The following is a 14,458-nucleotide window of genomic DNA, read 5'->3' as shown; positions in this document are numbered from 1 at the left end:
CCACCACAAAAGTATTGCTACCTTGCTCCTCCATATAGTTTATGCTGTAACCTTTTGATACTTTGACCTAGCTACCTAGTTTTCGTCCCTTATCCAGCATCAAAACCCTAAAAACTTAAAACCTACCTGAGCCTAGCATACCTAGCCTAATATTCCTTTACATTCCAGTCAACCTTTGGATGTGATTTCATATAGAGAGCCCTATTTGGTTTGGTAGGGCTAGCTACCAAACTGAAAGCTTGGTTTGAGGTTACCTCTGTCGATCTCCTCCTCAACCTGGGACATTGTGGAGGATAACAAGACCTTTAAAATTCACATTGACCTTGGCAGTGAATGTTCCATATATGAACAATGCAAAAAGTAACGAAATTGCTTATAAGTAAGAATAAATTGATGCTCTTGTATCCTTCCCTTTCTTGAAATTTGTTCCATGGACACCTCTTCTTCATGTATTATAGTCGATTTTGTGCATACTTTTTCTATACATTGTGCAACATTCACTACCAAGGTGCAGTGAATGTTCCATATTTTATCAATGCAACAAGGAATTACTTGTGAATAAGAAAAAAATGATGCTCTTGCATCCTTCTCTTTCTTGGCAATACTTGAGATTTGTTCTATGGACACCTCTTTTTCATGTATTATAGTCAAGTTTGCACATAGTTTTTCAATATATTTTGCAACATTTTCCCATATCTTGTCAGGGCCTTCTATCCCTGCTTCTCCATTCAAATCCTTGATTGGCATTGGGAACTTGGTTTTTTATTATTCAATAGACTTGGTTTGTTGTCTCCATATGTGGACTTGGTTGCTGATGAAATATCTCCTTAGCTAAGATCCAAAATGAATACTAATTTATTGAATTTTGACACCAGGTGTTTAAAAATTGCAAGGAAAATCAATGTAGAACAACATAAAATTTAGTTTTAAAAAGTAATTAGCATGATGTAGCAATAATAAAATCTCCCACACAAGTCATGAGAACACTAGTGCCTCATAAGGGGCACTCAAGATGGATCCCCACTCTACACATATGTGACTCATGGAAATCCACACCCAAATAGTATTCAGTCTATTCTATGTAATAACTGAGGACCATTCGACAAAAGATTTCAAATATTTCCAGTGCTCTCATAGTAAAGGTGGATCCTTTGATTAATGTGGAATTTGAATTGTTGTATTGAAGATGTCTTTTACATCACTTGAGGGGACAAGAGATTAAAGTCAAATTATGGAATTACAACTGGGTATTGCATTTCAACTTCTTTATTATCAATCATCAACAAGTGGGAAATCATGAAATTTTTATACCCGTGGGCTTTGCCAACTTTACAATATTTAAAAAGCCTGGTGGGAGCACAACCATTTGTTCTTTGTTCACTATTGTACAACAACATCAAAGTCATGACACAAGTTCATAAAGAATTGGAAAATGCTACTCGTGAAGGAAAACAACTATTGTCAGGTTCAACACATTTGCAGCCTTTTGTTGAATGCAAGGAGAAACTCATAGAAGAAGGGATATCAATTTATTTTAAGATATGATGGGATATCAATGAATTTATCATCATGATACATCACTATTTATCACTCTTGACCTTGGAAATATCCGTTTTTTTGCCACTACCTAAATTTTTGTTGTGAGATATCTTCATCTGGTGAGGTGGGTAATGATTTTACGCAATCTTAGAGAGTTTATGTCCCAATAGAAATACAAGGAGGTGGTAGCGTAAATGTTGAAGATATGCCATTTTCTTCCACTTCTAAGTCATATTAATGTTGTGTCTACCAGTGCCCTATCTCTTGTAGGGCCTAAAACATTCCTTGTTGAGAAAGAGATAGAGAAGCAATACCATATCATGTGCATTTATATTGGGGGATATATATTGAGGGAAAAATTACATAATATATTGAGCATATAATAGGGGGTAAATGGTTTTTATATGCTGTGTATAAAAAATGGAGTTCAAAGTTAATGAAAAACTATAAAGGGGTATAAAAAATGTTAATGGAAAAATGGACACCTACAATATCTAGTGAAAGTGGCGATTTTTTAAATTGGGAAGGTGTATTGGGTTTGTATTGGTAGGGGGTTAAATAAAGTGATTTTTAGAGGTATTTTTCAATATGTAGTCAAATTAAGGGTATTGTTTAGTATGCCATGAACACACGTGCTATGTTAGGGGTTTATTGAGTGAAGCCCCCGTGGTTTCAATGTTGAACTACTCTGAAAGCATAATTATGCTTTGTAGAGAACTTTGGATGGTCTCTGCACCTGAATGGGATCTCATTCTTGAAGAGCTTCCGGAAATGAGATTCCATGATTAAAAAATGAGCACATGCTTTATCACGGAAATTTGAACATGCCGCAGAACTTTGTTTCTTTTGCACGAGGACATGTAAATATATCAGTGTGGGGGAGATGTTGGGCTCCATATTGCTAAATTTTTCAATGCCTAATTTGACCTTTTATCCCTCAATTTTACACTCATAACTATATATTGCCCATATTATTATGCATTCCTTCCCCTTTGAACCTCGACACACATTTCAAGGTAAAAGTTGCTTATTTTTATTAATTCCTAAGTCTCTAATGGATTAAATGAGTTTTAAGTTAATTTTGCTAATAACGAATTGTTTAGCTTAGTTCCTGTAACTCACATACAGTTTTGTAACCAACCTCAAATGTTGGCATCTCTATGCAACTCTAGAAGGAATTCAATCACATGGGTTTTCATGAAATTTGAAGTGTCACTATAATTCTATGTTGATTAGATCACACCTAGGTTGCACATGTGAGCCTCAAGATCTAAAACAACATTATAGGTCAAATTTTCGAGACAATCAACTTCAAACACAATTTTCAAGGTAATGAAGGAAAATTTGAAAATTTTGGAACATGGGTTTTGCTCCCAATATGGAAAATTCAATAAATCAAGGGTCGTTTTCCATAATATAGAACAATTTGAGAGATATATCTAGTTCTTTAATGCTAATTTGCCCAAAATGCACAAATTTGTCTAGATTTACAAACAATGCCTAAATTTGAGGAAAACACCAAATCAACTATCTAATTAGTAATACGAATGAATCTCACCTATTTTCAAAGTATGCAAATGATTTGTTGAAATGTATTTGTATTTTGGGTAGCAATTGACCCACTTTGTCTTGGGTGTTATCATTTGCTAACATATTTCTATTTCAAGACAAATCAAATATGAGGTTGGGGAATTGGTTTAGATTCACCCCATTGCTCCTCTTGTACAAATATTTAGGTGTAGAACAGAGCAAGAGGTTGATCATTCATTCTGCAATAGGATTGGGAAATAGGTTGCTAATAGGAGATTCATTTGTGGTAGCAAGCCTGTGTTGCTTTCTTGTAAACATAGCTGATATTTTATTAATGGATGTTGCTTGTTCCTAAACCTTGGTGCATTACTTTAGCCTAATCTAATTATTCTTGGGAGCGTTGGTGAGGTTCGGAAGGGCCCCTCAATCTTAGGTAACATTTTCCTTTTATTTTGCTAGCTAGATTTACAAGTATGTATGATTTCTTTTTAATTTATATGTAGTTTGCAATGCTTTCAATTTCTGATTCAAATTTATTAGTTTGTTGAGTTAGAAGTTTTATTTTTTGATTGCTTCTATTGCTTTAATTCCTTTACATTGTTTTGATGAGTAGCATCAACAAAGGATCAAGACAACAAGAAGTTACTTTCTCAAAGTTATATGAAGAAGTTACTTTCTCAAAGTTATATGAATGTACAAACCTTTTGTATGAAAAATTATAATTCGGAGCCTTTATAGCACTAGTTGTCCTCTAATCCAGTGATGAATTGCATAATGTTAATTTTGAGCATTTGATTTTGAGAAACTAACCACCAAAAGTATAATCCTTTGCTCCTTTGAATTCAACTTGCTATTGAGTGCATGAACACTATCTTACAAGAGTGAAAAATTGCATTATGGAAGTGTCCCAGGGGATTTAAGACGAGGACTGATAGATGATCTTTAATTTTAGTGTGGTTATCAATATTCAATCTTTTCTTATGCCCATGTCATTTAGTTGTTAGATTTGATTACCCAGTGATTGTTGACATTAAATTAGATTAGATTAGGGTTTTAATCCTGTATTTCTTATTCTTATATATCTAAGTTAATGAGTTTGGTTCGATAATTTAATATTAGAAATATAAATATATATTTTGCTCAACATTTATAATTCAAAATTTTACTATGTAAAAATTCTAATATTTTGAGTCTTTAAAATACAAATTATTATTAAAAATTAAAATTTCAACGTTTAATTCATTTATCCATAAAATTCCACTTTACTTTGTTGTTTTGCCACTTGGTTATGATTTAGTAGCTAACCACTAGATGCTGTCGATAACACATTAAAAAAAACATGTTCTATGAAACTTATTTAGTTTCCAAATCAAGTTTGAGAATCTTAATTTGGTATTGTTGGTTAGTGAAATTCATTGATCCACGTGCTCTAGAATTACCTATAAGTATCATTGCCTACCTTTTGATTGCATGTTTCCCACAACTGAGAACATGACCTGTATGGTGTTATCTTTGTTTAGTCTTCGATGAAGTCATATTTATCCTTGGTTTGCAAATTGATCAACATTCCAAACTTTAAGTTAAGTTAGATTCTTACTTTTACTGATTTTTGTTTTTTAAGGCTCGTAACAAAGAATTAAGAAACAAAGATTAAAGATTACAAATTCATAGAAACGGTATATTTTCAAAATTTTATAGATTTAGTATATATTTATTTTAAGTATGGATTTTATATAAGTTGATAAAGATTAAATTTTTTATGGGTAAATATTTTTAGAGTGCAAAATATAATATGTTAATTTTCATTATTTAAATTGTATTTTTGAATACTAAATAATATATATAAGATCAAATAAACGTTTCAACCATAAAAATTTAATTTTTTCATGATGTATACATAATTTTTAAAAATGATCTATAATATATATATAATTGACATTAAAATATTATTACATAACATGTAAATCGAGACATTTTATCACCCAAATTAAAATGGTATTTTATTATTAATATATTTTTATATACCACATATACCACAAATATTTTATTCTAACAATCTTTTTTTGATATATAAATATATGTGAATTTAATATTGACATAACTTAGTTAATATAAATCGTCAAATAATTTATTTATATCGATATAAATTAATTAATATAAAACATGAATAGTTTATTTAAATATTATATAAAATACATTATTTTTCTATTTATATATATATATATATATATATATATATTTTTTTTGTGTAAAGAAACAGACAAACAAACATCCTTACACATCCCTCGCATTGTATTATAAAATAAATCTCTCAATTCAATCCCAAACATATAACACTTCTCTAACCTTATGAAACACGAACCAAGTTATCAATTACATACTTAAATATATTTAAGTGTGCGCAGATGCCATATATATATATATATATATATTTACTTACTTACTTTCTCACTGTGCTGTGTGCAATAATTTTTGGTCTGGAATAAAAAATAAATAAAACATTTACTTTGCAAATTTGTCATATCATGTTCTATTTGTGTACGAGAGAGGTTACACAAGATACTCGCTTTTTATGTAATTGTTGATTCCACCTAAGAAGAGACCTGCCATCAAATGTAACATGCATTAGGAAATCATTATCTCCTAGGGGAGAGATTCCTAATGTTGTGCAGGGACCAGTAATTGATATAGTATTGGTCCCACCAAACTACCATAAATTGAGACTTTTGAAACCAATATTTAAACAAAAATAAATAACATTAAGTATAAATAGGTATTAATTTATGTCCAAAATTTCCCCATACATTGACTGGGCCCACAACTGTCCATAAATAGTATTTTACTAGTTAATACTGCAAACCATATTGATCCAACTAGAAAACAGCTAAAGCCATAAATGCTTCCAAAATGGTCTATTCCAGAAGTAGAAAGCAACAGTCACTTCAACCCCCACTCATCAGAACTGCAGCTTTGCATCCCAAATAAATATGGCTACCTGCACATAACAAAAGGGAATGTATGTCAGCCATAACTGCTGTGTTGTTCAACAACTAAACACCCTATGTTCAATAAATGACACCCAACCCAATAACATTTAAACCCACTTTGTGCAATAAATGACACCCAGACCCAATAACTGCAATAAATGACACCCAACTCACTCTATTTCTCATTAAAACAGATCAAAGCACATGGATCAACAAATAACCAATTCCCAACCATTAGATAACATCAAATTAAATCCAGACCACACATTCAAAATGAAGCCGTTACAATCCATGTGCATCCATGTCCACCAATTAAATTCAAGTGCCCAAAACTATAAAAGAAGTCCACCCACTGTTGAAGTTGCATCTTATGCTTTCAAACCATTCAGCAAACTTGAAGACAACATCAAAAAACAGTTTCCAAATATCCAGGTTAGTTATATGAATTACAACTCATTCTTCTTATAGTTATGTTTTCATTTATCAGATTTCTTACATGATCTGTCTGGCCATAACTGCTAGAAGGATACCTGGATGGTTTCACAAACAGCCATTGAAAGTCATTGTTCTTACAGTTCTGTTTTCATTGTTTTCATTTATCAGAGTTCTTACATGATCTGTCTGGCCATACTAAATATTCAGAGTAACTAAATATTCCGAGGGAGGTTTTTCTTGGTTTTCTTGAAGATAATAGGGACGCGGTTCAAAAGAGTTCCATGCTACTGTAGCAAAAATAAATTCAAAATTTTATTTAATAACCATGCGGCAACAATGATGAGAACAAGAGCAAACAATCTTGATTATAATTTATCATAAACTAGAGACACATCAACAGGGCTCTTTAGTGCTTTCATTACATAGGTAAGCCTATGTTTTTGGTAGTCATTGCTTGGTGCTGGATAGTGCACAGAAAAACTCTGTTCGTCTTTAACGTTCAAATTCTCTCTGATCCAGGAGTCACCCTTGGATCTCATCATGAATTATTTTGGCTGCTGAAAGCATTTTAATTTAAATTGGCCGCATTGAGATGAAGATCAGAACAATCGAACATCAACGCATATGGAAATTTACAGAAACCAGAACAATCGAACAGCAACATATATGGAAATTTACAAAAACCAAGATGAGTCTAACGATTGCTTCCGAGTCAAAGTTCAATTCCAGTAATAAGAAATTATCCCAATACAGTTTAGCGTCAAAAGGGAGTTCACTAATTTGAATGAGTATGGTATCAAAAATCATTGTGGTATTGGCATGGACCATTATCTTTGTTGTGTTTTATAGTGAGATATGGGCTCAAAGGAATCATGCTTTGAGATGGTCAAAGGAGGAAAACAAAATATTGATAAACTACTTGACAGTTATCCTGGTTTTCATCACTTCTGAGATTTTGGCATTGCTTCTTTTTGTTCTTCCTTGAGATTGTTGCTTGCAAATTTCCTCTTCAACTACTATTTCCAAATCAAACTTATGGTCTCTCCAATGAACGCAAAATTGAAGATTAAAAATATTCCATGCAAGTGGCATGTTTTACTTAATCAAAGTAACAAAATTTCTGTGGTGTGATCATGGGTCCTAGTTATTCATGTATTTCATGTACACCTTGATATGGTATTCCATTCTCACATCCTTCATTTTTTGTGGGAATATTCTCCCATCTTTGTGAGATAAGGAATATTAGACATTTGAAGTTGTGAGTGCTATCCAAAACCTAGAGAAAATATTAAAATGTAAATCCATCAATGTGAAAACTAATTTTTGTAGGTGGCCCTAGGAGGTGAATTTTGACTGCTTATTTCAGGAAAACGAAGCAAAATTTTGAAAATCCACGAGAAGTTGCAGTACTGAGACATTTTTGGCAATGCCAAACAGCAAAAAAAATGGAAATTGATATTTGAAACAACTATCATAGAACAGGCAGGCAGGCAATTGAGAGACTACGAAGTAATTTGCAATGAGAGACTACGAAGTAATGCAATTCGATTTCCTGTAACATAAGTAATGCAATTCGATTTCCTGTAACATACATGTTGATAATTTACTGTAATAAAGGAAAAGTATTTTTGCAAAAGTAATAAAGCATAATTTACAAATATTCTAATGTCTAAATGCATGCAATAATTTTATAGGTTGTTGCATCTATGGCAAAAGGAAGTTACTCTACTCGTACAAGGAGAAGTGGCAGGGGAGTGACAAGGGGGCTGCGATGCACATCGTCTGATGATGACAGGCCAGCTGATGTCAATGCCAACAATGCACCAGGGAACATTGTTGAGGATGAGCATGTGACAACAGCTGATGTTAACACACCATCAGCCACAAAACCACCATCAACAACAGTCCAAGGGGCAAGCTCAACTAAAAAGATCAGTGCTATAAGAGGATGGACAAAAGAACAAATGTTAGTTGCAATTGACGACATAGAGTTTAATGGATACTCAGTTCGGGCATCTGCAAAAAAACATGGTAGTCCTCCCTCATCAATACATTATTGGATAAATGGACTGACTCATACAAAACATAGAGGGCCTCTTACAGTTATGACTGAGGAGGAGGAGGCCGAGGTGGTTGAGTGGTGTAAAGAGATGGCCCAACTGGGACATGGGCTAGAGTTGATACAATTCAAATCAACAGTTGCTCAAATCTGTCAAGGGAGGCCAAACCCATTCAAAGATGGGTTTCATGGTAAATCATGGTGGTTTGGGTTTAAAAAAGGGCATCCAGAACTTGTATTGCGTACTGCCGAGGGCCTTGATAGAGACAGAGCATTAAATTTGCGCCCTGCAGTTGTGCAAAAGTTCTAGACACACTTTCTAGTGCTTATGATAAACATTCTTATGGAGCAGACCATATATGGAACTGTGATGAAACAGGTTTACAGGCAGGGAGGAATTGTGGCATGCGGGTAATTGCCAAGAGAGGGAGAGGAAATGTGCCAAAGATTTTTCCCAAGAGCAGGAAGTGGATAACTATTTTATGTTGTGTCAATGCAATTGGTACTTCAATCCCAGGATTTTATCTATTCAAAGGTAAAAATCAACTGAAAAACTATATACAGAACTGTGGACCAGGTGCATGCATGGCTGCACATCCCCATGCATGGATGACTAAAGAACTATTTCTAAGTTGGCTTTTTCACTTTGCTGCATCGGTACCAGGTGGCGTCTCGCCTAATAACAGACACATTTTGATATTAGATGGCCATGGGAGACACATGGCTGTACAAACAATTGAGGAAGAAAACAATTTATGCATCGACCTGTTGACATTTCCAGCTCATACCACTCACATACTGCAACCCCTTCATGTTAGTGTGTTTGGCCCTTTCAAGAACTATTTCAGGTCGGAGCGCGCTGCATGGATGGCAAAGAATCCAGGGGTTGAGGTGAAAAGGTTTGAGCTAGCAGAGCTTGCAAGTAAAGCTTTTAAAAGGGCTTTGACACCATCAAATATCAAGGCTGGCTTTAGGAGGACAGGAATCTGGCCATTGAACTATGATGCTCTTATGCATGATACTGGTTGTAGCCAAGCGTTTCATGTGGATGGTCAGGAAGAAGGCAATGCCCAAACAGGTGTTGAAGTGCAAGAAGTAGAGGACCAAGATGATGTTGTTGCAGCTGGTAATATGATTTCCCTGTCTCAAGGACACTTATATGTTGAAGATGATGAAACTGTATGTGAAACACAATATAACAATGAACAAATTCGCAGTAACATGGAGATCGTTCCACCAACTCAAGAACATGAAATTCCTGTTGCTGATATTGTTAATGATATTGTTGAACATGCAGTTGACAATGACCAATTGACATTGCCAAGCCAAGTAACCCCACCTTCATGGCTAGCAGAAGCAATGATCAATATGAATGCACATAGTGTCTCAACAACCAATGAAGAAAGCATGAACATGCCCTCACAACCAGCAGAATTGAACAGTGAAATTGTTCATTTTTTTGTGGACAATAGATCAATGGAAGAAGATGAAGGACATAATGAGGCATCAAATGAAGATAATGATATAGTTCAATCAATTCCAACAGATACTGAAAGGGAAGTACCAAGCAATGACATGTAGGTGGGAGGGGTGGAGAAGACACTTGGACGGTTCCTAAAGCTACCAGTAGAGAGAGTATCAATGAAAAAAAGGAAAGGTGCACCGGGTAGTCTACGTCTGGGTCGAAGCTCATAGTTACTCACCTCAGAGGACTATATAAACCTGTTAGTTGAGTCTGAAAAAAAGAAATTTGAAATGCAAGAATTAAAACACAAAAAGAAGGATCTAGTCAAGGAGAAGAAGGCAACAAGGATTGTTGTAGCACAACGTCGAGCAGATGAAAGGATTGAAAGAGATAAAGCAAGGCAAGTTAAGGACCAACAAAAGCAAATGGCAAGACAGGAAAAGGAAAATCGAAAGGCACAACAAATGCTTGAAAAGGAACAAGGGATGATCAACGATACAAGAATAGCTGATGAAACTAGGATTATTTCAAACTCATTGGACTCCATTGCAGATAATACACCATTATTCCAAGATCTCATAAACATTCAAGTGCCCCACTATCAAACTGAGGGTTTACCCACTTGCCTTGTTCCTACCAGAGTTGATGTCAATTCTCCGTATGCTCATTACACACCTCCACTTAATGTAGGGGTCAGTAGTGCAAATGTGAGGTATGGGTACTCAGTATCTCTATGGTTGGAAGCTGCAAATTGGAATCAATCATATGGCAACAATCAACCATTTCCTAATCAGCCCTTGACTGGTAGGCCAACCTACCTGGCTCAAAAAGGTAACTCAGGGAGTTTTGGCACTCAAGATTCTTAGGGCCATAAAGAATAGGGGTGTCATATGTTTTTGCTTCTAACCACATTATGATGTGGATTTTGGATGGATTGTATCTTTTTCTTGGCACAGAAACATTTTGGCTTACAACACTAGATTGTATCTTTTTCTTGTCACAAAAACATTTTGGCTTACAACACTAGATTGTATCTTTTTCTTGTCATAAAAACATTTTGGCTTACAACGCTAGATTGTATCTTTTTCTTGTCATAGAAACATTTTGGCTTACAACCTAGTAGTGATTTCTTGTGGCAACCTAACTGTGTGTTGAAAAGAAATTTTCAATGGAATATGTCTTTCTGTAAAATATTAATTTGAATTAGAGCAGGAATAGAGCACTGGAAAACAAGTTGTTGGTCAATTTTGACAGCGTTGCATATGCGTCATTCACTCCAAAAAAGAAAATTGCTTCGATGTTGATATGAATCAGAGTTGATTCATGATTCACTCACAATTCCTGTTAGATGGAGTCATGGACACAACCTTATGAAATGCAACACATAACAGGCCATAACAATAAAATAACAGATTCAATACACGATTCCCATATACTTCTAACAATATACAACACTAGAAAAGAGCAAACTTTACTCAAAATAACGAATAATGTACCAATAACATTTATGACCGTTTTCCAAGTAAAATATTACAAAGGTGGTCAATGAGGCCTTGACAATGACCAACTATATCTGCAGCATTCCTTCAAAAAAAGAAAATTGCTTTGATGTTGATATGAGTTAGAGTTGATTCATGACTCAGCAAGCATAACTCGCAACTGCTGTTACATGGACACAACCTTATTAAATGTAACACATAACAAGCCATTAGAAAGATAGTTCCAACATCTCATTCTTACAATAAAATAACAGATTCGACACTCCATTCCCATATACTTCTGAAGGTACATAGCACTAGAATAGAGAAAACTTAACTAAATATAATAGATAATGTACTAATAACAATTGAGTGTTTTCTAAGTAAAATTTTATAAAGTTGGTCAATGAGGCCTCGACAATGAGCAACCACATCTGTGGAAGCTCGTACTCAATTACCAAAGTACTCTAATGCAAGTCAAACGTCAGCAGAAAAGGACTATGGATATCCTTCATTCGCAAGCAAACACAACCGCAACCATTCATGGGTGGGACAAATGAAATTTCACCCATCTGTAGTGTAGTATAGAATTTTGGAAAAGATTTATGTAATCCTTTACTAAGGCTTTGTAGTGTACTTAGCAGAAATGGATTGGGTGAGTTCGAGGTATGAAATCCTTTACTTGGGAAATTACCATCTAATTGTGGTTCAAATTCATACTTTTAGAAGGGTTCTATCTTACTGAATCTAAACACTGTTGCCATTACAACTTTGTGTGATTGGAAATATTTGCACTAAAACTGTAGAAGAGGCGAAAGCTATGGTTCCATCCCTTAAGGTAAGCCTAAAGTTACCTGTTCTTTATGATCGAAAGGATGTTTATTATTTCTGAATTGTGAATCCTATTAACTCATGAAATTTGATTAACATAACTACGCTATTGCATTTTTATTGGTGTAACTATGTTTTGCGATTTGCATAGTCACTTCATTTATTTTGGCTCTTATATCTTTAAAGGCATAGAATGTATGTTATACCAATACGTAGTGCCTTAACAGTTCTAATGCCACTGGGCATTGTTCTGAAATGACCTTTTTTTATATGTTACAGACAAAGGGACGTGCATGTGATGATGAAAGAACTGAGAAAATTCTTAATGATCTTGCAATGATCAGGAAATTTGAATAGGATATTCTAATTGATCTGCTCTACTACATGGTGCATATACGGCTCCTGGAAATATTGAATGTGCTCTTGGTGAAAAATGCTTGAATGAGGCATTGTTCAGAAATTTTTAATTTTTGTGTTTGTCCTCTCTAAGGTGAAACAACATTCTGTGATACTTGTTGCAATTAGATATATAAATATGGTACATATCAAGATCTAGTTCACACACTAAAGCTTCCCATTACTGAGATGCATAGCTCATGGCCTATGTTTCTTTGTCTCTATATCTTTGACAGTTTTATAAAGCGTTTGTGACTAGTGTTATGGCTTTAAGTAGTTTAGTTACAACACAAATTTGGTGGAAGCTTTTCTTGTTAATAAAATCTTTAGCTTCCGGACAAAATGTGATTATTTGTGATCAAAGAGTCTTTTCATTGTATCGTCAAAGTTTTTATGCACCGTGTATCTCTATATGTAAGGATTTTGCATTTTAAAACCCACAATTTCTCTCAAATGAGAGCTACTTTTAGTGTGCGACTTTGCTTTCTACTTCTATAGCTAACTATGTCTATAGATAGTGAATTGTTTCTTTTTATATTATAAATTTTCTGTCTTGAAAACTACCCCTTTCTTGAATACAAACCTTACAAAAAAAACATGGAAGGATCCGACTTAGCTATGGTCATTCTACTCAAAGAAGCTGAGACTCAGAATGACCTGATAGTTGTTTAGAAGTTGGTAAATGTACATGGTAAACTAGTTGTGGCATAGTAGCATACATTAAAAGCCCAAAAAAAGGTCTTTTAGCTAGGATGACATGTTGTCTTAAAAGCCCCAATAAAATAAATAAATTTTGAAAACATAAAATAAATATTGGTATTTCTGCTTTCATTTTCCCATCTCGTCCCATTTAAGACAACTATGAGACAATATCCATCATAAGCTTCTTTCTCACAGAACTAAGCAGTAATTTACAACTTCTAATGAATCATAAATTTTGAAAAAATAATCATGTCTATCAGCATAACATACATGCAAGGCTTAACATACAGTGGCGCACCCTACATTTCCTTTCTCAGATAACAGAATAAGGTAAAATAATGTCTCTAAACACGTGCAATAAGAACTTGGTTTCACTGTGTCAAACCCTGTTTCACTGGTTTCCATGCAACAAATAAGAACTTTTAAGAAGGCAACCAATTGCCCTTATCTCACAATGTACAACCCAAAAAGAACAGTAAGGCTCAGCAGCATCAGGCTCAACATCTGAGGAGGGGAAATAAGGCTCAAACCAGTGCACTTTATCCCTGCAAACAAAACCCTAAAACCCTAACCTGCAAAACCCTAAACCCTCAAAACAAAACCCCTAACCTACAAAACCCAAAACCTGTCTGCAAATTTAACAAAAATTCCAATAAACAAGGTGAGGTGTTGAAAAACACATTAGAAATGGCTGGTACCCTGAAAACAAAACCCCTAACCTACAAAACCCAAAACCTGTCTGCAAATTTAACAAAAATTCCACAAAACCCAAAACCTGTCTGCAAATTTAACAAAAATTCCAATAAACAAGGTGAGGTGTTGAAAAACACAAGGTGAGGTGTTGAAAAGCACATCAGAAATGGCTGGTAGGATTAAAATCCTACCGGATAGAAGCCATGTCCAAGTCCAGAGCTCGCCACACCTTCGGCAACACCTTTGACAGACCTTCTCCAGCGCTCGCCACACCTGCAACAAGTGGGAAATTAGCAAATGGAGAAAAAAAAAACCAAAAAAACCACACAAAAACCACCAAAAC

The sequence above is a fragment of the Pinus tabuliformis genome, chromosome 6, assembly GCF_031772625.1.
Source record: "Pinus tabuliformis cultivar Carrire ecotype Pingquan chromosome 6, CPIR1, whole genome shotgun sequence".
Lineage (NCBI taxonomy): Eukaryota > Viridiplantae > Streptophyta > Pinopsida > Pinales > Pinaceae > Pinus > Pinus tabuliformis.
The sequence above is the reverse complement of the archived record's forward strand: the minus strand, read 5'-3'. Positions refer to the sequence as shown.